Source organism: Peromyscus leucopus, chromosome 9 (assembly GCF_004664715.2).
Source record: "Peromyscus leucopus breed LL Stock chromosome 9, UCI_PerLeu_2.1, whole genome shotgun sequence".
NCBI lineage: Eukaryota > Metazoa > Chordata > Mammalia > Rodentia > Cricetidae > Peromyscus > Peromyscus leucopus.
In genome coordinates this window covers 27,610,400-27,634,263 of record NC_051070.1, presented here as the reverse complement: position 1 = coordinate 27,634,263, position 23,864 = coordinate 27,610,400, and the positions used below count along the sequence as shown (strand labels likewise).

General features: G+C 36.9%; 1 pseudogene; it reads left to right on the top strand.

Annotated features, from left to right (window-relative positions):
• The first annotated feature begins 13,881 nt into the window (after positions 1-13,881).
• On the top strand, positions 13,882-17,204 carry LOC114698463 (annotated as a pseudogene).
• Positions 17,205-23,864: the final 6,660 nt, after the last annotated feature.

Genomic DNA, 23,864 nt, shown 5'->3' with positions numbered 1-23,864 from the left:
CATCACACCTAAAGCATCTCTTTTCCCTCTGGCACAAACTAACAATATAAGCTTCCCAGGAATGGAATGCCCAACCCTAATGTTCATGAGCATAAAGTGAATACATTATAATAAAAATCATTTCTTTTGCATACTCCCTAAACTGATTTTAGTGGAATATTTTCCCTCCTAAATATGTGTTGAAACAATTAAAAGTAATCTTATGTTTACATCCCAGCTGATTCAATCATGAGAAAAAAATGTCCCTTATAAAACATTTATTTTAAATTGGAAGACATAAAGATTTCATTTGTTTTATTGTGCTATAGAACTAATACCACATGAATTTTAATAGCAGGTAAAGATAGATGAATGAAGTTACAAGCCCACTAGGAAAGTTATGGTGACAGATTAATACAAAAGTATCATGCGTTCTGTTTGACAAATGTGCTCTGAAACAGTATTTTAGAATAGACTTTATTTCTAATCTATGCCTTTTCCAAATGTGATAATGAAAGACCATACTCAATGTTGGTGGATAAATGGCATATGTGAAATATGTGCTGAAGCAAAATCATGTGAGAAGAGATACAATTTTTCTATAGATAGTGGCATGTGTGAAAATGAGTGTAACTTAAACACAAGCTACTCTACAATCTATTCATCCATCTGTTCCCTTAGAGGGAATAAGGACACATGCAAATGTATTTATATTTACATTTCCTTCAAGGCTGTGGGATTTAGTTCCAATAAATATCAACTGCCAGTCAACTTTTGGAACAGGAACTGGGTTATGAATAGAAAGAGAAGATAAGACAGACTGCTCAAAAAGGAAAAGATTATTTTCTTCCTTAAAGTTTGGAACAATTAAAGCAGTAATTATTAAGACTAATATATTAATTTATTTAGAACAATATGTTAGTTTATATGGTATTCTGCCCAAATTACTCAGCATGCAAACACCTCAATCAAATTTTTAGAAAATTAAATAACAAAATATTATAAAATAAACAGTGATTTTACATCTTTGGGTAGTAAGTTCAACAATAAAGAAGAAGTCTAGCTAAGATTGTAGTCAGGATTTTATATGACCTGAGATAGTATGGATAGCTTCTCAGTGCCAGAGATCTGTAAGTTAGTTTCAGAAAAGAATAAACACAATACTAGTGAACAACCATAGAGAACTGTGCACATATGTTATAGCAATGTTCTCAAGGTCTTAAGTGTGTCACAATGGCACAGTAGTGAAAATTACAATAGCTTCTTAGATTGTAGATCACAATACAACAACTCAGAAGGAGGTGCATCACAAAGAAGCTAGTAAATATAGTGTATAGACATATCAGACCATGCAGAACATTGTCCTCCAGTCGATGTACTTTGACTTCATCCTGGATGCACTCAAAAGCTGTCTTTCAAACATACATCCATGTGAATCTCTTTCTTCCTTTCCCAAAGAAGGGAGAAAATTCAGAGTCTTGGATGGGTATAATAAGCATATATAAAATTCTAATTTAATATAAGATATATAGTATGCAAAAGTACTAAGAACAGTTCATGTGTTATCCACTATAATTGTGAAATTTCTGTAAAATTCTATTTATTATTATGAGGAAACTCATGGGGACATCTGTGGAGTGTAAGATGGATTGTAATGGTTTTAAAATGCAAAGTTATTACATGTGAAAAATGAGACAGTATTCAGCAAATTAACACACTATTGGAAAATGAACAGTTGAAGCCCAGAAATGAGTACCTGAGTTTGGATATAATGACATGGCATGTTGACAAAGGAAGAGGTATAGCAAACCACCTGGAAATGACTTATCTACAAAGCTGATAGTTTAATGAGAATTATACTAAGTACATTGGAGCTAACACTCTCGTTATATGAGAATGAGCTTATAAATTTGGGGATGGAAAATGCTAAAATGAGTTGAGATTATGCATGCAACATGATCTTATCACTATAATTCTGTAGCCACTGGTATATAGATTCAGGTAAGTATAGATGTAAACTGTGTGTGTTCCATTTTACCCTCTACTTAAAAAGGCTGGTAGCCACAACAAAATGAAAACTATACCACTTAAATAAAAATTTAAATACCGCTTTTGATTAGAAATATCAAAGTATCTTCAAGAAATAGCTGATTTCATAACAGGAACAAGGAATTATGTTTATAAATTTGTATGATACAAATGTGGACTATAACGTGCTCAAATAGTGCCAGGGAAATTTATAAGTTAAGCACTGGAGTGGTGTGAAGATACCTTATTGAAAAATATTGGGTGACAGCCACAAAACCTTCCACCTACAATTTATCTTGCCTGCAATATGTGCAGGTGTAAATGTGGCACAAAACATGTAGGAGTGGTCAACCAATGACTGGTCCAGCTTGAGACCTATGCCATGGGAGGGAGCCCATGCCTGGCCCTGCCTGGAGGGCCAGAAACCAGAGACTCGGTAGCCCAGAAACCTAGGGTACAAACAAACACAGCCAGAAAAATGGTACTCCGCTCTACTCACTGACCAGAGCCTAGCATACTTGTCATCAGAGAGACTTCATTCAGCAACTGATGGCAGCAGATGAAAGAACCCGTAGCCAAGCATTAGGCAAGGCTCGGGGAATCCTGCGGGAAAAGGTAAGGGAGAATTGTAGGAGCTGGCAGGAGTCAAGGCATCACAAGAACATTGCCAAAGAATCAACTAACCAGAACTCAGGGGGAAAAGGGTCTTAGAAAACCACAGAAACTGAACTATCAGGAGCCTATATGGCTCCGCCCTAAGTCCTCTGCATGTACCTTACAGTTGTGTAGTTTGGTGACCTTGTGGGACTACTAACAGTGGAAGCAGGGGCTGTCTCTGGCTCTTTTCCCTGCTTTGGGGAACCCTTTTCTCCTAATGGGTTGCCTTGTCCAATAATATGAGGGGATGTCCATAACCTTATAACTTTATATGACACATTTTATTGACATCCCAGGGAGGCCTGCCCTTTTTCTAAAGGGAAAGGAAGAGAAGCAGATCTGGAGGAGCAGGGATGTGTGTTAGGGGTGACTGCAAGGAGAGGTAGGAGGAGAAACTGCAGTCAGGATATAACATATGAAATAAAAATAAATAAGAAATATGGGTGATATCAAATAATTGCAAAGGATGATTGCAAATGACCTCTGATTAACTGAATATAATAACAGCATATGGATGAATTTTAATTACTCAATAAATTAAAATGGATATATTTTCTTTCAAACTTTTCTGAAAAGAGCTGGGATTAAAAAAAAGTCAAAAGCATTCACATAGCAGAAATAAGGTCTAGAAGGTACCATCTCACCAAATGTTCAAAGTAAAGATCATAATTTTTAGAACAATAGTAAATCATTTTTTCATTTAATAGGATGCCATGAGAAGAAAATGGTGACAGTTTGTACATTCTCCCCATTTATACAGCACATGAATCTTATAGCGAAGATCTATCAGAAAGCTCATATTGAGGGACCTTCTACAAATTAAACTGACCTGCATCCATCAGTGTGTCATTGTCCTGAAGATCAAGGAAAGAAAGAAGGATGACTTCCATGACAAAATAAACTAGAAACAGAACCATGAAAAACAATGTTTCATTTAATCTGAATATTTTTGTAGAACTAATGAAAATAATACTTGGTTAATTGTACTAAAAACTGTCTTTCCCCTACACACACACACACACACACACACACACAGAGACAGAGAGAGAGAGACAGAGAGAGAGACAGAGACAGAGAGAAAGAGACAGAGACACAGAGACAGAGACACACAGAGAGAAACAAAGAGACAGAAACACAGATACAGTTCTAGGAGTGATAGAGATACATTGTGAGACAGAAAAATCATTCATGAAGGTCAAAAAAAGAAAAAACATAATTTTTTACAACATCCACAATTTTTCAGCGATTTCAAATGAGTTCTGTGCTTTAAATATGTATGCCATAATAAATTTAGCTTAAAGAAAATGAAAAGTCAAAATTCAGTATAAATTATAAACAAGAGAACACTTGATTAGTTACACTATGTAAAAGATTCTTGAAAAAGTAAGGGAGTGGCTATTTGGTGGCCATTTGGTGAAATTAAGGGAGAAAGAAAAATTAAAAATTGCCTCTCAATTTACTGAGGGAATTCATGTGAAAAGAATGGCTATTTTATGTATAACATGCAATTAAAATGGTTTTAAATATTGAGTAAGAACTTTGGATGGGATATAAATTCATCATTTCCATTTATCATTTACAAATTCTTTATCATATTAGTTTAATTCTTCTCCTCCTCCTCTTCCTCCTCCTCCTCTTCCTTTAACTCCTTCTCCACCTCTTTCTCCTTCTTTTTTGGGACAGGACTTCTCTGTGCAGCTTTGGCTGTCTAAGAACTCACTCTGTAGACCAGGCTGGCCTTGAAGTCACAGAGATCTGCCTGCCTCTGTCTCTGAGTGCTGGGATTAATGTCATGTAATGACCACCCGGCTAGCTGAATTCTTATAAGGCAAATTTATTTTTCTCACATGAAAATTGCAAAATCCATCTTTGACTACAGTTCTTCAAATATGGAACATTTTAAAATCTATTGTGAAAATTAGATATTAATGTGTATAGTGAACGAACTCTCCACTATCAATGAATGGGAAAAATTAAGTGTTCCTGAGGCATGATGATTTTAGTTCTATCAAATTCAGTGCTTAGGTAAAAATGCTGCACTTGTGGGAAAACAAAAGGCTATCATACCTGTAATTTGTATTAGAAATACAAAGTTAAAAATTTTAAGTTGTTTGTATGCAAGGTATATACTATTTCACAATTATAATTAGCATTGTGGTTAAAGTCATATTAAAAGCCATTCTTTGGTCAAGCTTGACATTCACTTGATCACAGTGACTACAAGGTCACTTTTCTAGTACAAAATCTAGATATCTAGATTCCTAAAAATAATTCACAATTAAAAATATGCCATGTCTTTTTAAAAAATTATTTTTTTATTTATTTTACATTATGGCCATAGTTTCCTCTCTCTTTTCTCCTCCCAGTTCCTCCATCCCACCTCTCCTCTGCTCCCCCATCCTCCATCCATTCCTCTTCCATTTCTACTCAAGTAAAGGTCAGGGTTCCATGGATATCAATGAAACATGGCATATCAAGCTGCAGTAAGACTAAGAACTGCCTCTTGTCATAAGGCTGGGTGAGGCAATCCATTATGAGGAATATGGTCCCAAACACTAGAAAAAGAGTCAGAGTGTACCAGGTTCTGCTGACTCCTCATGGGAGACCTTGCCTTGGAGGAGGTGGGAATGAGGAGTGGCTTGGGGGGAAGGCTGTGGGGAGGTAGGAGAGGGGAACCTGCGGTTGGTATGTAAAATGATTTAAAAATATCTTAATAATAATAATAGTAAATAAAAAAGAAAATAATAAGAGTCAGAGACAGCCTCTGTTCCAACTGTTAGGCATCCCATAAGAAGACCAAGCTACACAAGAGTCACATATATGTAGAGTGCCTATGTCAATCCCATTCAGGCTCCACGGTTGTCAGTTCAGTCTATGTGAGCCCCTATGATCCCAGGGTAATTAATTATGAGAGTTTTCTTGTGGGACCCTGACCCTTCTGGGTCCTAAAATCCTTTCTCTCCATCTTCTACAGGATTTGCAAACTCTGCCTAGTGTTTAACTGTGGGTTTGCCTCTGTTTCCTTCAGCTGTTGAATAACACCTTTTTGATATCATTTGGGATAGGCACCAATGTCATTGCAGATGATAGCCAGTTCAGGCTATTTTCTTGCTATTGTTAGGAGTCTTAGTTGGAGTCATCCTTGTAGATCCCTGGAAGATTCCCTTGTACCAGGTTTTTAACCTGACCATGAAATGTACCCCTTTTCCAGTAGTCTCTTTACTAATATCCCCCTCCAATACCCTCCCGCAGTGTGATCGCTCATGTTCCCATACCCACCCTCCCTCAGTTCACTCAAGAATATCTTTTATTTCCCATTCTCAGGGAGTTCCAGGCATCCTCATGAGCCCTTATTCTTATCTCGTCTTTTCCAGGTCAGTGGATTGCATCACAGTTATCCTTTATTTGACATTAATACCCACTTATTTGTACATACACTGTTTGTCTTTCTCCATCAGGGTTACCTCATGCAGGATAATTTTTTCTAATTCCATCCATTTGCCTTCAAATTTCCTAGTGTTTTTGTTTTAAACAACTGGGTAATACTCCATTGTATAAATGTTTCACATTTTCTCTATCCATTCCTTGGCTGAGAGACATCTAGGTTGAGGTCTCTGATCCACTTGAATTTAAGTTTTGTGCAGATGATAGATATGGATTTATTTGCATTCTTCTAAATGCTAATATCCAAATAGACCAGCACCATTTGGTGAAGATGTTTCCTTTTTTCCATTGTATATTTTTGGATTCTTTGTTGAAAATCAGTATCTATAGGTATGTGGATTTACATCTGTGTCTTTGATTCGATTCCATTTATCTACCTCTCTTTTTATGCCAATATTATGCAGTTTTAATTACTATAGCTCCATAGTAGTGCTTGATATCAAGGAGGCTGATACCACTGGAAGTTCTTTTATTGTATAAGGTTGTTTTTTTTTTCTTGCTTGCTGTTTTTGTTTTTTCATTTAAAGTTTGCTATTGTTCTTTCAAGGTCTGTAATGAATTGTGCTAAGATTTTAATGGAGATTGCAGTGAATCTGTAGATTGCGTTTGGTAAAATGGCCATTTTACTATGATATGCCTATGATCCATGAGCATGGTAGATCTTACCAACTTCTGTTAGCTTCTTCAATTTATTTCTTCAAAGACTCAAAGTTCTTGTCATACAGGTCTTTCACTTGCTTGGTTAGAATCACAAGGAGATTCAATTTTATTATTTGAGGATATTGTAAAGCATGTTGATTCTTTCTCAGTCCTTTTATCATTTGTATATAGTAGGGTTACTGATTTCTTGGAGTTAATCTTGTATCCAGCCACTTGACTAAAGGTGTTCATCAGCTGTAGGAGTTTCCTGGTAGAATATTTTGGGTCATTTATGTATGCTATCATATCATCTGTGAATAATGATACTTTGACTTCTTACTTTCCAGTTATATCTCTTTGATTTCCATTAGTTGTCTTATTGCTCTAGCTGGAACTTCAAGTACTATACTGAATATGTATAGAGAGAGTAGACAACTTTTTCTTGTTTCTGATTTTAGTGGGATTGCTTTGAGTTTTTCTCCATTTAATTTGATGTTGGCTGTCAGATGGCTATATATTGTTTTTATTATGTTAATGGACGTGTCTTATATCCCCAATCTCTCTAAGACTTTTGTTATGAAGGGGTGTTGGGCTTTGTTACAGACTTTTCCAGCATCTAATGAGGTGATCATGTATTTTTATTTTCTTTCAGTTTGTTTATATAGTGGATTATATTGACAGATTTCTATATGTTGGACCATTCCTACATCTTTGAGTAAAGCCTACTTGGTCATGTTTTAAGAGGAGATGAATGTACAAGTTAAAATGTCTTATAAACAGATAATATTTCTAAGATAATATAAGCAACTCTCTACCATGTACAATCATGTTAAACTGTGCAACTAGAGTGGCAGGTATTTATTGGCTTCATTTTACTGAACGATAATTGCTAGTTGCTTTCATTAATTATCCTGAATGCATAGAAAATAACCATAATTTAATTCTTGGCAAATAGACACTATCTATGGAAAAAAATTGAAGTCACATAATAAATATGAGCGACAATGAAATAGGTTAAATGATTATGAGGCCAGGCTCTGCATATACAGCCTAGGTTTGGGAATTTAGGACCTCATGCTTTACCAATAGAGTGAGCCACCCAGAAAACATGCTGCTATTCTGCTATAACATGAACACTCTTATTCTCTTAAAGTCATGAAAAAATATGACAGAATGATTCTTATTGATTTTTGTTATTGGATGATAAATATCATCGTTCTCAGTTTTGTACTATGAAAAGCCTAACACTCCTTTAACAGAGAGTAATCAAAGAAGTTGCTGCTCTCTGCTGATGTTTCTGAGCTATTAGCTGCAATTATTGATGTTTATTTCCTCTGGTGCTCTAAGATGTTTCATTGTTGCAATTGTTTAGACACAGTTTCTCTATGTATCTCAAGCTTACCTTGGACTCACTGCCTCAGCTTCTTGATATCTGGGATTACAAATACTTGTCAGCACAGCTGTCTACTCTGTGTTATTACATATGATATTAAATGACAAATACAAATATAAGACAACAGTGACAGATGGCTCTGTCATAATCCTGCAGATTAGGCATTTTCTCCACTTGACTATGGGTAAAGAAGAATTGTGATAACAAAGAAACAACATTTCAAAGAGAAAAGTATAGGAAGGACAACAGAAATCAAGAGAGAGAAGTCAGGAGAGGTAACAGGCATAGAGGAATAAATGATGGAGAGAAAAGCAGAAGCCTCCTGAAAATACAATCCTGGTTCTTTCAGTGCAGGAAAACCCAAAGCTATAACCTCAGAGTAAGACTGATGATAAAACACTGTCAGGCCTATCCACAGGAGCAGTAAAGAATTCTCCAAACCTAAAACCCAGTATGGGTTTTATATCTACAAATGACTTCTCTTGCATAGCAGGCTTCTTTTAATAAAAAGAAATTTATCTCACTGCTCCTTATATATAACTCAGAGTGTTGCATCAAATAATATGCTAGAAAAAGAGAGAGAGAGAGAGAGAGAGAGAGAGAGAGAGAGAGAGAGAGAGAGAGATTCTTACTTGAAATAGAGCTATTTGGGGGCAGTAATATGAGTCAGAATCACAAGCTAGCCTGAGGACACACTGTCACAGTTTCTGGGTGAGACATGGCTACCAGACACATTGTAGAGAGGAGGCGTCAGTAACTTATGTGCTGGTGGGAAGTTTAATCAGTGGAGATCTCAGGGGTTCTGGAGTTTTGCACTCTGTGAAAAGGAGTGGCCCAAACACCTCTGAACTCCAACAGAAATTGTAAACTTCAAGTTCATCAATTGCTGAGTGCTCAACATATAGGCCTGCCTTTCTGCTGTGTTTGATTCGTTGCTAAGTGGAATGAAGACCATTAAGTCTATGTACAAAAAAAAAACAAAAACAAAAAAAAACAACTTAATTTCTAATCATCTTTCCACAGGGTAGTTTTTTCCCAAATAGTATGTGAAGTCTCTGAGAGCAGTGACCAATGTTCTACCAGGTTCCCTTGGGAGTCCTTATCCAACACAGACATTGGTGAATCAGTTGCTTTCCCTACTCCCTGAAGTTCATGCCTCACCATACCATTGGGCATGGTATTTGTTCCTGTGCTTCTACAACATGGGGAGATCAGTGGAGCAAATAAGAAGTGGCCTAAGGGCTACAGAGGTCAATGGAGTCAGAACAAGAGAAATAACAAGAAATCAAGGCAAAATGTTAACCTAGAAATTTTAAGTGCTTTTTAAGAAGTAAATCTAAAGACATTCAAATTGTTGAAATGAAAAAAAAAAACTGAAGCATACTGTTAATAATAATCAAGAGATTTAAAAGATGGAATTAAAGAAGATAATTCAAGAGTTGGAAGAGAAATACAGCAATATAGGCTAAATTCAACAAAATACAGTTAGAACTTTTAAAAAATAGATCTGTGCAAAAATCATGGAAATTCCATCTTTAGACAAATAGAATCCAATGGAGATATTAATTAGCAGGCTGTACATGTGGGAGAAAGATGAGAAAAGATCAAAGGCAGCTTCAGAATTATTCCATTTGGAAAACAGTTAAAAGACAGACTATGAACTCCACATTCTAGACCTTAGGCTCACAATAAGTTGCTAAATCTGTGATATTTGGCATAGAAGAGAGAGCTAAATGCTCCACATTTAGGGAAAGAAATGGCTAAACAATAACCTGAGGTATTTAGAATATCAGATAGATATACATGAAGGGAAAAGTTTGTATTTCACAGAAATTAAACAGTTCAGATTATAGGATAAGGGGATTATACTAAAATCTTCCAGAAAAAAAAGTACCATAGTTGATAAACATAAGCCTATTAAAACAATAGCAGACATCTAAGAAAAACTCAAACAAACAAACCATGAAATGATTCCTAATGATAGTCTGTTACACTCATAGATAGGGGCCTTGTCCAAAGGTCGTGAAAGCGTCTTCCTCCAGGGGCAGATGGGAGAGGGTGCAAAGACTCAGACGTTAAGCAGAGTAAGAGTCTGGAGGTCTCTAGAGTAAACTGGAGGTCTCCAGAGGGTCCTTCCCTTTAGGGATGCAACCCCGGCTGAACAGAGGGTAGAAAGACTATAAGAGTCGGAGGGGATGAATGAACCCAGATCATGGCCCACTGAATCAACTAAGCAGGGCTCACACACCCTCAAAGAGACCGAAACAGCAATACAGGGCCGGCATGGCTCTGCCCCAGGTCCTCTTCATATGGCTATTAGCTTGGTTGTGGGACTCCTAACAGTGAGAGCAGGTGTGCCTGGTTCCGCCTGCTCTTGGGACTCGTTTTCTCCTATTGTGTTGTTTTGTAAAATCTCAATATGAGCGCTTTCGCCTTGTCTTATTATTGTCTCTTGTTTTGTCCAATTTGTTTGTTGTGTCTTGGAGGCCAGGTATTTTCTGAAGGGAGAGTGGGAGTGGATCTGAGAGGATGGGGGAGCTGGAGGAGTGGAGGGAGGGGGACTGTGGTCGGGATGCAGTGTATGAGAGAAGATTATTTTCAATAAAAATGATAATAAAGAGAAATGTGAAAAATTAGAAAGAGCAAATCGCAATGGAAACTTATGGGGGTGATCAAGAATTAAAAAATACATCAAATATTATTAATGAAGCAACTAACAAGCCTCTAAAACAAGAAAGGGTAAACTAGCATACACAATTTACTAGTAATCCTAAGTGTAAATAGTCTAAATTCTCTAATTAACACAGAGACGGGCTGATTGGATTGGCAATAAGATTTAAGTGTTTATTGTCAATTTTATCCCACTGGTAAAGATACACACTGACTAAAATAGGAAGGATAGAAATTGGCATTCTAATCAAATAGATTATAAAAGTTAGTAGAGGAAGATACACTCTTATTTGACACAATAGATTTTATAACAAAATTAGAAAGCATGTTTTAAAAAAATATTATTATGTATTAATTAAATGAACAATTCATCAAAACATATAACCATTTTAAGTACATGTGCAGAAATGTTGGCACATACAATTTCACAAGAAAAGTAATAATGGATATAAACAGACAGAAATGTCTATATCTATTAACAGTAGGTTACTTCAATACTTTACTTTCATCAATAGATAGATCATTCATATTAAAAAATAAACAAAGAAAGAAAGAAAGAAAAAGGACAGACAAACCAGTGAGAATCTGCATGAATTATCAATGAAATAAACAATAAGCCAGAATATTCTATTCAAGAGCTGAAGAACACAGTCCTCTCTGTTGTCCATGCAATTTTCTTCAAAATATATAGCATTAACACTTAGGTCAATTGAAAAATTTCTCAAATCCAAATCTAGTTAAAATGGTTTTTCTCTCACGCCATCTTACAATGAAATGGTAAAACTTCTATACAGAAAATTGAACAAAAAGGGAATAAGCCACTTTAGCAGAACAACAAGTAATGAGACTGATAACCCATGATAAGGTCCTCAACAAACAAAACCCAGAACTGAAACAATCCTCTGGTAAGTTTCAACATTCCCTTAAAAAAAGAAAGCCATCAATATTCCTCATGATATTTGATGAAATTAAAATGGTAGGAAAATATCCAAACTCATTTTGTAAAGCCATTATTACGCAGATAATTTAACTAAATGCAGATAGAATAAAAATGCCTGTATATGGATACTATTTTTAAAATACGTTGATAAAAAAACTCTCAATAAAATATTTGTATACCAAATTTGATAACACATTTATAAAATGATATATCTTAATTAAGTTGGTCGTTTTCTACATGTAAGAGTGGTTTGATATATGCTAGTTGATACAAAAAATACAGTAAACAAATACAATCAAAGATAAACATTGCAGGATAATTTTTATAGATACAAAAAATCCTTTCACAAAATCAAACATCCCTTCAAGTTAAAAGTGTTAATACAAACTAGGAATAGAACAATGGAACACTGAAATAATAAAGGCTATATATGTCAAAAAGACAAACAATTATATAATGAGTAGATACAATCTGAAAGTATTTTATATAATACCAGAGATCTAGAGCAACAAATATAGAGAAAGAATTAAAAGGAATAAAATTGGAAAGGAGTTTGAGTGCACTGTTTATAAATAATATGATCTTCTATGTAAAAGTTTCTAAAAACTACTACCAAACCTCCTGGAGCTAATAAACACTGTCAGTCAAGAAAGAGGGTATGACATCACCATACAAAAATAATAGATCATTCATGATCATTCATAAATCAATCACAAAATCAGTGACAAATAAATCAGAAAACAAATCAGCTCACTTTTTCAATTTGAAAGTGAAGGAACCAATAACCAATACTACATTTTACTTAAGCTAAGAAGTCTTGAAGACACTGAAGAAGCTTCAAGCTTCCATAATAAAATTGAAATAGAGGACAGAACACTCCTGATGAAGATGTCAAGACAAAGGGTATTGCTTAATGCGAGAAGTTAGTCATCCATAACTGCCCTTGTCAATGTTCTGTCTGAGGATACCTCTGAAGAGACCTGCAAAGAGTCATTTGAAGGCTATGTTCATGCAAGAGTAATCACTGACTGGGAAATTGGGTCCTGCAAAGGATGTGCTTTTGTAGACTTCAATAAGAAAGAAAAGCAAACTGCCAAGGAGCCCATGATAGATGGTGAAAAGGATAAAAACAAAGGTGCTGTGGACTGGTCCAAGCCTAAAAATTGAAGTAGCTTCAGTTCAGTGATGGAGGCAGAGGAGGCTTTGGAGGCACAGGAGAAAGAGGAGGATTTACTGGCAGAAGACAGAAGATTTTGTATGTCAAAGAGGCAAAAGAAAAGAATGAGACTTCAACTCAGAGGGAAGAAGATGACTTTTGAATGTTTTCCTTCCTTCCCTTCCCCTTTTCCATCTGAACTAAGGGACACTGGGTTTTTGCTGTTACTTCTTCAGTAACAGAGCCTTTGGAGGACAATCAAGATGGTAGACAGTCCTGTGGTGTAACTATAATCCATATAAATAATACTTGAGGAGAGCTATACTGTGGAGTTTGACGGGATGTACCTACAAACTCCAGTCACACAAGTTTATAAATATCTGTGATAGACTAGACGTTTCCTTCTTCTCAATACATCCCATTTATTTATGTGTTCAAACCTACGTATGTAATATTCTTTTCAATCTACAACAGTATTCACACTATACTTAGGCAATTGCACATAAATAGGCACACAGAGTACACAGTCATTATTTCAAACATTGCTTTAAAAATTTGCATTTTTAAAGTAACCACCATGTTTCCATTGTTCATATGTTAATAAAACACATTAAAATATCATTATATATGATCTTAGGATGTTTGTAACATCTTTTGTCCCTTATTCATTATAGAAAGTTGCCTTTATTTGGTTTTTAAAAAAAAGGCTTTATCTTTTCTTTGTTTTCTTTTGCTTGCACTCTTTCAAGAACTAAACTTAAAATTGTTTTTTGTTTGTTTGTTTGTTTGCTTTTGTTTTTTAGTGTAAGCTTTGGCTGAGTAGTACTTCTCCTATAGCCTCTGAATCCAGTAAGCCCAAAACATGCTGGGTGGGAAGAGGGAGGATAGGAATTTCACCCAGAGGCACTGTACTGCCTGCTAGTGCAGCTAGGAAAACTGCTATAAGTACCTGCTGGGGGGGTTCCTAATTCAGAAATGATGGAGGTGCTGGGTCTCAGTGGACAGGACTCAGAAGGGGTAGTGAGGAGGTGATCGTAACTCATGCAGAAGTCCTTGAGAGGCTGGCACCAGCCTGATTGGATGAAAAGCTGGCTCCTTAGCTGCTGGAAACCAAATCTGAAATTGTTGGATGTGTCCTCAAACAGCTGAAATACACAGCAGGAAATCACAGCAGAGACAAATACCTGATCTGAAAGTGAGTATCCATCTAATGGAGATGGAGAGGATCCCTTATATCCTTAGCATCTACTTGGGGTGTTGACTCATGTGGATAGAGAAGTTCTTCCTCAATGTCCTAGAAAAGGAGAAAATATGCCCTGTGGGACAGACTTCCCAGCCATTCTCCAGGAGAGCTTATTTTTGCCATGGAGTGTGTAACATACAGAGACTCATATTAAAAATGTTGCTGCAAAGCACATGCCTCTCAGTGTGCAGAAATAGGACCTCCTGAAGGTAATTCCCACACCAGATCTAGGTTCTGTTCTGGTGGAAGATCTGCCTTAACTCCCCTCCCCCATCTCTTTCCCTAAACCTGCACCTTCCAAGCCTGCCAAACACAGCTCCTCCCCCAGAGAGACAGACTCAAGACCACTGCCGGAGGGACTATAAGCTACATCTCAGAAAATAGACATGTGGTTCTTCTGGTCTCTCATCCCATGCTCTCTGAGGGGCCAGGAAATACCTGGAAATGCTTTATCCATTAAATTGGGCCTTTTCCTAATTTGGTCTGATTTGGATTGCTGCTTTAGCAAAGATGCCTATCAGGGTGCCAAAAACCTATCATCTGGAGCTTCCACTGAGGGAGGCTGATTTCTCCCCACTGGCCCAGGGCCGTGTGGTGGGGATACACCTCTCTCCCCTACACCTGCTCTCTGCCAGACTAAGACTGGCTCACAACTGGGTAACTTTCATTTCCAAGTCATTGCCTAGCAGACCCAGGGCCTCTTCGTTTTGGGGATGTCCTACCAAAGATGCCCCTAACCCATTCTGCAGCAAAGAGCTGCCTTTGTTCCACCCTATCCATTCTAGAGCAAAGGGCTGCCTTTGTTCCATGGGGCCCCTTCTCCAGAAGATGTTCTGTTGAAGGAAATTTCTCACACATACCCATTTACCTCAGTGGATGCATTGCGCTAGGCTTCGGGTCCCTGGCATAGACTTGAGAAATGGCACTTGCCATCCTATATTTGCCTGATCCCCAAATGCCCATGTAGGGTCTTTTACAAAATCTATTCAAAACTGGGCCTATCTGATACAATTGGACAGAACTGCTCTACATCCACGGTTTTTGGGTTCTGCATTTCTGCCCTCCCTACAGAGGCCAATGTCTCTCAGTACCTGTCTTGTTGGTGAGGGTCATGGTGCCTCCAGATTCTCTGTCTGGGAACTGGGATCCTAAAAATTGTACTCTGACCATGCTGCCAGGGACACTGGCCCCTCCCCCATTTCTTTCCTACTCTACCTGTCCAATCTCCTACTATGGGGCCACATGTTCCATTTACTGGTGGAGACACTGACTCTCCACCACTTCCCCCAAACTCTACCTACCCAACTACTACCTTCAGGGCCACAAATCAAAGACCAAATTCCTCCTTCTTACCTCCCCTTCCCCCACTGCTCCTCCCTATCACCCAATGCCTCAACCTATATCCTGGTTCCCTTTTACACACTGGCCTAATGCCCCTTAAACTTCACTGGTTTCTTCTCATACTCACTCTTGCCAGATTCCTGCCTTCCCACCCATTTCATTTCTCAGTCAACATCTGATATTACAAAAATTAGAAAATGTTGAGGAGAGGTCCCCATACTTCCCTACAAGGATTGATGAAAATGGCTATTAATACTTTTAATGCTTGAAAAAAGACAGCTGAATCATCCCAATAGACAAAGCTGCAACAGAATATGCTCCAAGCCCAAGCCTTAGCAGCTGCCCTGAGGCCACCAGGGCCCCCACAGGGGGAACAAAAGAAGTTGGCCATGAGGCTCCATCCCAACGGAGCTCAACCTAAGTCGACTCTGCCAGAAAACATCCAGCAGCTGCCCAGGAGGCCGTGCCCTGTCTGTCAACAGCCTGGACACTGGAGATCTAAATGGCTCCTTGCAGGCTCGTTCTCTATGCCATGCCATGGAGATTCAGCCTCACCAACGTTGGCAACTGAGACTCTTCCAGCCTTTGAACTCCTAAGCCTGATGGAGGACTGACATGGCCTGGACCTGGTGACTCCCATTGCCCTCTCCGAGTCTAGAGTGATGCTGCAGGTAACAGGTCAATTCACAGGAGGCCCTCCTGATATGTCAGCCTCTGTATTAGATTTGAGGACAGCAATGCCAGGGAGGATTGGCAACGTCATGGAACTCCTGTCAGATGCTCTCAATATCTTCTGAAAGCTCCACCTCTCTATCCACCACAATTCTTGGGAAAGGTTGAGAAGGCCAATGGATTCATCAAACAATAGATCACCAAGCCCTCCATTGAACTCAAGAGACAGAGTACTCCTCAAACAGCTAGCTCCTAAGTCTCTTGAGCCCTGATGAACAGGACCTTATACTATGATCCTCATCCCCCGCTGGGCTGCCAAACCCCTGGAACATCCATGCTGGTATCATTTCTTCAGGCTTAAGTGGGCAGCTATTCAGGATATGAAATTTGCCTTCTCTGCTTCCTCAAGAAGCAGATGACTGAGGTCTCCAGGATGACAATTAACCAGAAGCTCCCCCCTTACACCTCCTGCTGAATGTGAGGCCACCAATTGCTGACTTTCCCCTTCCCTACATTGTATCATGCCTGCAGGAAGTAGTCAGACTTGAACTGGCGCTTCTATATACCCTAAGAGTCTGGAATGTTCTGGTGGAAGATCCACCTCAACTCCCCTCCCCCATCTCTTTCCCTAAACCTGCCCCTTCCAAGCCTGCCAAACACAGCTCCTCCCCCAGAGAGGATAAAGACCACTTTCACAAGGTATATAGGCTGCATCCCAGAAAACAGACACGTGCATCTTCCAGTCTCTCATCCCCATCTGCACTTGGAGTGGCCTGGAATCACCGGGGAATGCTTCACACATTAAACTGGGCCTTTTCCTAATTTGGTCTGATTTGGATTGCTGTGTCTGCAGAGAGGCCTATCAGGGTGCACAACACTATCAGGTTCCTCGTTGTTTCTGAGAGTGAAAGAAAGACAAGCAGGTGAGCAGATGGGCAGAGATGTGAGCTTGAAGCTGCTCCTCCAATGCCATGTTGGCTTGCTCGATGCCACGCCTCCTATCATGATGGTCAGGGAGTATACTTACTTTGCAAAACTGTAAGCAAGCCCCAATTAAATATTTTCTTTTCTTAAAAAAAAATGAAAAAGAACAAGAATCTTCTCAATGCCTTGCATTATAGATCCACTAACGACAGTAGAGCTCTATTGTAGAAAATATCAATAAACTTATTACTTGATGAATATGAATGGATTATCACAGTAGATGCAATTATTACCTGATACCTAATAAAGAAAATTATTTTCAAAACCGAAACTTATTGGAATGTCTCCATCCAAATATAATTAGTCATTGGTTTCATAAAATGTTATAGATAAAACACAATATGGGAGATGAATATTATGTTTAAAATTATGAAATATTAATAACTCATATTTTTAGAAATTGACATCATAGAGAGAATATTTTAATATTATATGATATTTATACATATTTAGCAATGTATATATTTTGGTTCTGGTGATTTTGGTGTCAATATGATTTTTTTGATGATATACCTAAGTATCTAAATAATTCTGAATAATCTTGAACTTGATTTCTTGTCTTTCATCTTCTCTAGCTGTAAAGAATTTGAGTACTTTTGTTGGTTAGATAAAATGATGCATTTGCATGAAATATTATATACATAAATATATACATAGAGACGCTTCTAAAGCATAAACCTGTTTTATACCTTTTACAACAGTTTTTACTAGCAGTTGTCCTCATATATTATTACTGTCAGTTATAGGTGAGAAAACATATTAGCTAATGGTGCAGTTCACACCATGAGCAACAACTAAATGATGAAACCAGGTGGTCACAGCTAGCATGTTCCCTCCTTCAAGAAAGGCCAATTTATCTCTGAATGATTGGACACTTCCACAATTCCACATTGTGTAGCATTAACAAGTTCCTTAAAGAGATTAAAATTATTAAAAATTAAAACAAATTTCTATCACAGTTAAAGCATTAATGATAAAAAATAAACTGCCATTTTTTTTTCTCTACAGAAATCTTCATAGCTGTAGCCTTTTCATTAGCATCATTTTAATTGTAAACTATTGTTTTAGGGTTTCTATTCCTGCAATGAAACCCCATGACCAAAAAGCAAGTTGGGTAAGAAAGGGTTCATTTGGCTTACACTTGCATATTGCTGTTCATCATCAAAGGAAGTCAGGACAGGAACTCAAACAAGGTAGGAACCCAGAGGTGGGAGATGATGCGTTTGTGCAAATACTTCTTTTCTTACTGGCTTGTTCCACGTGACTTGCTCAGCCTGTGGTTTTGTTTGTTTGTTTGTTTTTTATTGAACACTGGACCACCAGAACAGGGATGGCACCATCCACAACGGGCTGGGACTTCCCATGTCAATCAACAATTAAGAAAATGCCTTACAGCTGAATCTTACAGACACATCTTCTCAACTAAAGGCCCCTCTTTCAGAAAACTCTAGTTTGTGTATCAAGTTGATATAAGACTAACAGCAGAAGTATACACTGATCAACTCACTCATTGTTCATGGTTTTCTCTGTGCATGAAATATAAGTAACAAAGAGTACACAGACATTTTCTGTGATCATTGGTTCATAGTTCGGGTTAATAGGTGTGATTTTGATGAACTGCTCAGACTCTTCTAACTTTAGTCTTATTGTTTAGAAATCGTGTGTGTGTGTGTGTGTGTGTGTGTGTGTGTGTGTGTGTGTGTGTGTGTGTTAACAATAAGTATCTTCATGAATTACTGACGGTGTGGTAGAAATGCCTTAGTGTGTCTTATATATAAAAGTTTCTTCCTTTCTGGCTTATTTGCATTTGGGTAGATGATGATTTCAAAAGAGAGTATCTCTGAACAGTAATAATAAATGACTCCAAGATCAGAGAAATATAGATGGTTTCAAACACTATGTAAATCTTCATAAAAAAAAGAATTTTTTTTATAGAGAATCCATCAGTTATACAAACGAATAGCTCAGAGGCCTAGTTAAATGATATAACAGGTACTACTGATTACAATCCACAAAGTAAAGAAATTTTACAATATAATATTAATCATTTTTAATATACTGAAAGCAAGAGTCAGAAAAAAAGAATGAAAAGAAAAAAAAGAGAAGGGTATTGAAGGGCTGAGAACACCATGACTAATGATCATATGGTGTAAGTTTAGACAGTGGAGATTTGTTTCCTCACTTCTGATGTCTAGAACCTCAATAAATGGACAGGGTGGTTTTCATCTTCAGAGTCCTTTTGGTTGGTAGGCAGGTCTTTTCCCTTTGTCTTTGCTTAGTTTTCTCTGTTTAACCTCTTCTTTTAGATGATACTAGTCTTACCTCATTAGAGGCAAAGAACATAAACTTGCATTACATTAGTGATCTCTTGAAACAATCTCTCCAAATAGAGTTTTATTCTGAGTGACTATAGGTTTAGTGAGTGCCGGCGGCCATTTCAGAGGAACGACAGTCAGCAATAGAGCTTATAACGTTCAATAAAGCTAAACCCTGGAGGGGTAAAGCACCCCCTCCCTCGGAGGGTTGTCACCAGAATGCCCCTTGCTTCTGCTGTGCTTCCTCCTGTTTGTTACTGCCATGTTCCTGCTGTATTCGACATGGTGTGATTCCTGTATGAACGGATTCCACTATCTAGTATAGTGTGATTCTTTCATGGGAAAATGATCCCTCCTCACTGGGCAATTTACTTGCAGATCACAATAAAGTTGATTTCTATAAGAGCAATGATGACTAGTTGGATCTATGATTTAATTTGACTTTCTGAGTTAGCCTAAAAGATATAGGTGTTCAAGACAGTAAAGATGATTAACAACATGATTTAAGTTATTCTTCCAATTGCTTCAATAAGAGATACAAAAAAAAAAAGAAACTATAGGCTATAATTTACCTTTAGCTTTGTTAGATATGAGAATTGCAAAGAATGAGAAATAAATAGAGGAATTTTCATGCATTATAGACCCATGATTTCTGACTATGAAAAAAAAGGCTAATGACTAAAGAACAATTATGTCTCTACACCCAAGGTTAGTCCAGAGATTTTTGGTCATGAAACTTATAGAATTAATCACAGGTCTCAGAATGCACCTTTAGAAAATAGTTGTGAAAGGAAATTGAATGACTCTATTGTATGAAAAGGGAAATAGATGGTTAGGTAACCACTCATTTAATGTTTCTCTAGAGTAGAAAATAGAAATCTGCTGCACCAAAACTGCAAATGGCTGTCTGCCAGTGCAAAAGAAACTGGATGAAATCTACTTGGCTTGTTTAAGACTTTGTTAATCAATTATAAAAGAATAATTGCTTTGGATGTAAGAAATGTTTAACTATTTATGAGCTTCCAAGGAAAACATGTAACTTGTGATCTTAATGTGATTTCTTCTTTTGTAAAGATTTTAATTAATTTTTGGAAAATATATAACTTGTGGGTTGTCATGTAATCTTTTCTTACATAGAAATCTTTGGGTTAGGCAACATAAAAGGGATAGGAGAAAAATAAGAGATGGGAGAAAGAAAAAGGAGAAGGAAAGATATAAAGGGAAACATCAGAAAAGTGGAAAATTATGATCAGGAAAAATGTAAAATGGGAAACTGGAAAGAACCAACTAGAAGAACAGAACAAAAAGAACAGAATAGAACAGCTAGCAGAGAGAAAAATAAAATGAAGAATTAAGTTCTGGATCTCAGGTAAAGTTCCTGTGTGTGCCTGTGCATCTGTTCCAGTAGTTCATCCATCCACATCTCTCCAGTTTCTCTAAGCTCCTGGAAGCTGGTCTTTACAGCAGCAGATGAGGCTATACTTTACTTTACAAGAAAACAATGTGAATTTGAATGAATTTAAGCTACAAATAAGTCAACCATAAAGTTCAAGCCTAGAGTAAACCAAATTCAATAGATGCAATGAAATTTACTCTGTTTTAGAGCATTATTTCCCAAACCATAGTCCAGAGCACTTGGGAGTCAATGAATAACCTTCAGAGTGTTCAAAAGAATGAAACTGTTTCCTAATAATGTAGACAAATTTCTAAATGGTCTTATTAAATAAAAAAAAAAAAAAAACATGGAGCCAAATGTAGGAGTGAAAGCCTTAGAGATCAGGGAAATAGGGAAAGCCACCAGCCAACCTTACCTCACTATCTCGGCAGCTTCCAATGCCAGCTACCGCCTTGCTACCCAGGCTTTATACGCCTTGCTTTTTTTCTGCCCTCTCGTTGGCTCTCTTAGCCCAGCTACCTCACTTCCTCTTCCTACACAGCTCTTTCACTTTCTGTCTGTCTGTACAGACCTCTAGGTCTCTATGGCTGGTGCTGGGATTAAAGGCGTGTGTCACCATGTTTGGCTCTATTCACTAGCGTGGCCTTGAACACACAGAGATCCTGATAAGATTAAAGGCATGTGCTACCACTGCCTAACTTCTTTACTTATAATGGCTTTCTTTTTCCTCTGATTCTCCAGGCAAGCTTTATTTATCAAAGCACAAATAAAATATCGTCACATTTCAGCACAAATAAAATATCACCACATAATAATCCTAAAAAATATGGTATTTTCCCACTGTTTGGTGTTTATATTGCAGAAATAGCAAAGTTGGTTAAAACATTAACATCTTCCAGCATTATGAATACTAGCCAATACAGATGAAGCTTTAGTTGGGCACTAGTGAGTTCTCCATGTATAATGAAGTTTTGTCTTCAGGAAGAGAATCTCACAAAAGGTTGTAGATAGTATAATAATCTTCTTAATAATAGCCTGGGGTGTTGGGAGAAGGGCAATGATGTCTACCATATACCTTTGGCCAATGCATTAATAAGATGTAACCCATTTCTACCGCTGAGGTTTTACCTGGTGTCATAATATGTCTGCTTGGGCCATTGTTTCCCCTATTACATGGAGAATATGTATACATTTTTAGGATGTTTCTAGAGCTATAAATTATCATATAATTTTACAAAAATCTTTAATGTCAGTTGTCCCTCCCATATTGTCTCCTTAACCCTGCCAAACATGCCACCCCCATTTATTCTTCCTGTTCTAGCTATTCTTTCATGTTTATAGCATTATATTCTATTGTCCTTTTCTTGGAAGATTCTCCTCCTCCCTCTGGTTCTTTTTTGGCTACCTAACCTTGGTGGGAGGTAGGGAGAATCTGAGAGAAATTGATGGAGACAAGAATATGTTCAAAACACATTGTATGTAAAAATATTTTTTAAATAAATCATTTTTAAAATGGATGGAAGGACCCTCTGAGGCTGCCAAAGCTAGAATGAACTTTGGAGGAATGTCTAGTAAACATGATACATATTTTTGGACAGAAAAGAACCAATGGGTGAAAATTATGGTGATCAGAAAACCTTTCCATCCAAATTAATGGTAAACTGTGAAAATTGGTTCCTTAATTCTAATACATATATCATAAGGTTATAATATGTCAATAGTGGAAACTATAGATAAGGTATAAAAAACTCTTAATTCTCAACATTTCTGAAGATCTAATGTTTTAATTATATATAAAATAATTTATCCAATAAACATTTAATATATCAGAATAAAATTTTAAATAAATGTATTATTTGCAAACACATAAAGATCAGTAAATCTCTCAAATTTTTAACCCACTAAGTAGATGTGTTTTTCATAACATAATATGTAGCCAAACATCTACCTTGTAGGAATAAATCACATCTGCCAAATGGTTACTATCTTTTAAAGACAAAACACTTATTTCACTTGAAAGAATGCTGATGAACTATGGTGACTCATTTGTAGACATTGTTTCTGTCTTTAAAAATGATTATGATATTACTAAGGAAAGCTACTGTATAACATTTGTTCCCAATGAACACATTTGAGATTCGGGGAAAAAAGCCAATCTGGCATCACCGTCTTCAACCTGACATCATATCAATATTTAATTACTTGTAGGATCATTAACAGTACTAACACATGCTGCTGTTTAATATTATTCAATGAAATTCATGGATTTGAAAGGAATCTAATCCAAAAATAAAATATTTCAAAATAATTGTATGTAATGGTATAAAATTATGAGGTAGCAAAACCTCCATTCAGCTTACAAGATAATGCTTTTGATTCTACTATAGGGAAGCAAAAAATATCTCACTGACATGGTTCAAAGTGCACAATGCAAAATTTTTAATAAATTCTCAGATTACAGATAATTCACTGTAGAATTTCTGACAATAAAATATTAAAAATGAAAAGCAAAAACAACACAATTTACAGAAGTGTATAGTACATTTCTAGTACTATGAAGAGAGAGATGGGAAACAAAGTGATGTCATCATCCAGCTAGAGTCAATGAAGGGTAGTACTGTGGGAAACAGATAGAAGAGAGAAAAAAATAACACTACAAATTATTGGAAAAACTACATGAAAACACATTATTTTATATTTACTTAGAAATATACACATACATATATGAGCATTGTATACACATCAGTAAATTAGGTAAAGTAACAATATTAGGAATGATAATGCTCCCCATAAGAATGGGATATTATCTAACTAAAACCTTAGAGAATGACATGAAAATTCTCCCTTCACCTTGTTGGTCAGAGAAACCAAAGAGAATGACAAAATAATACAGGCTATTGCCATTTTCTTTGGTTGCCTCACAGAACTTGCTTATAAGACCCTATTACTGAAGATACCACACACTTAGGGCCCAGGCTTTAAGGAATCCACCTGTAAAAGTTCTCTC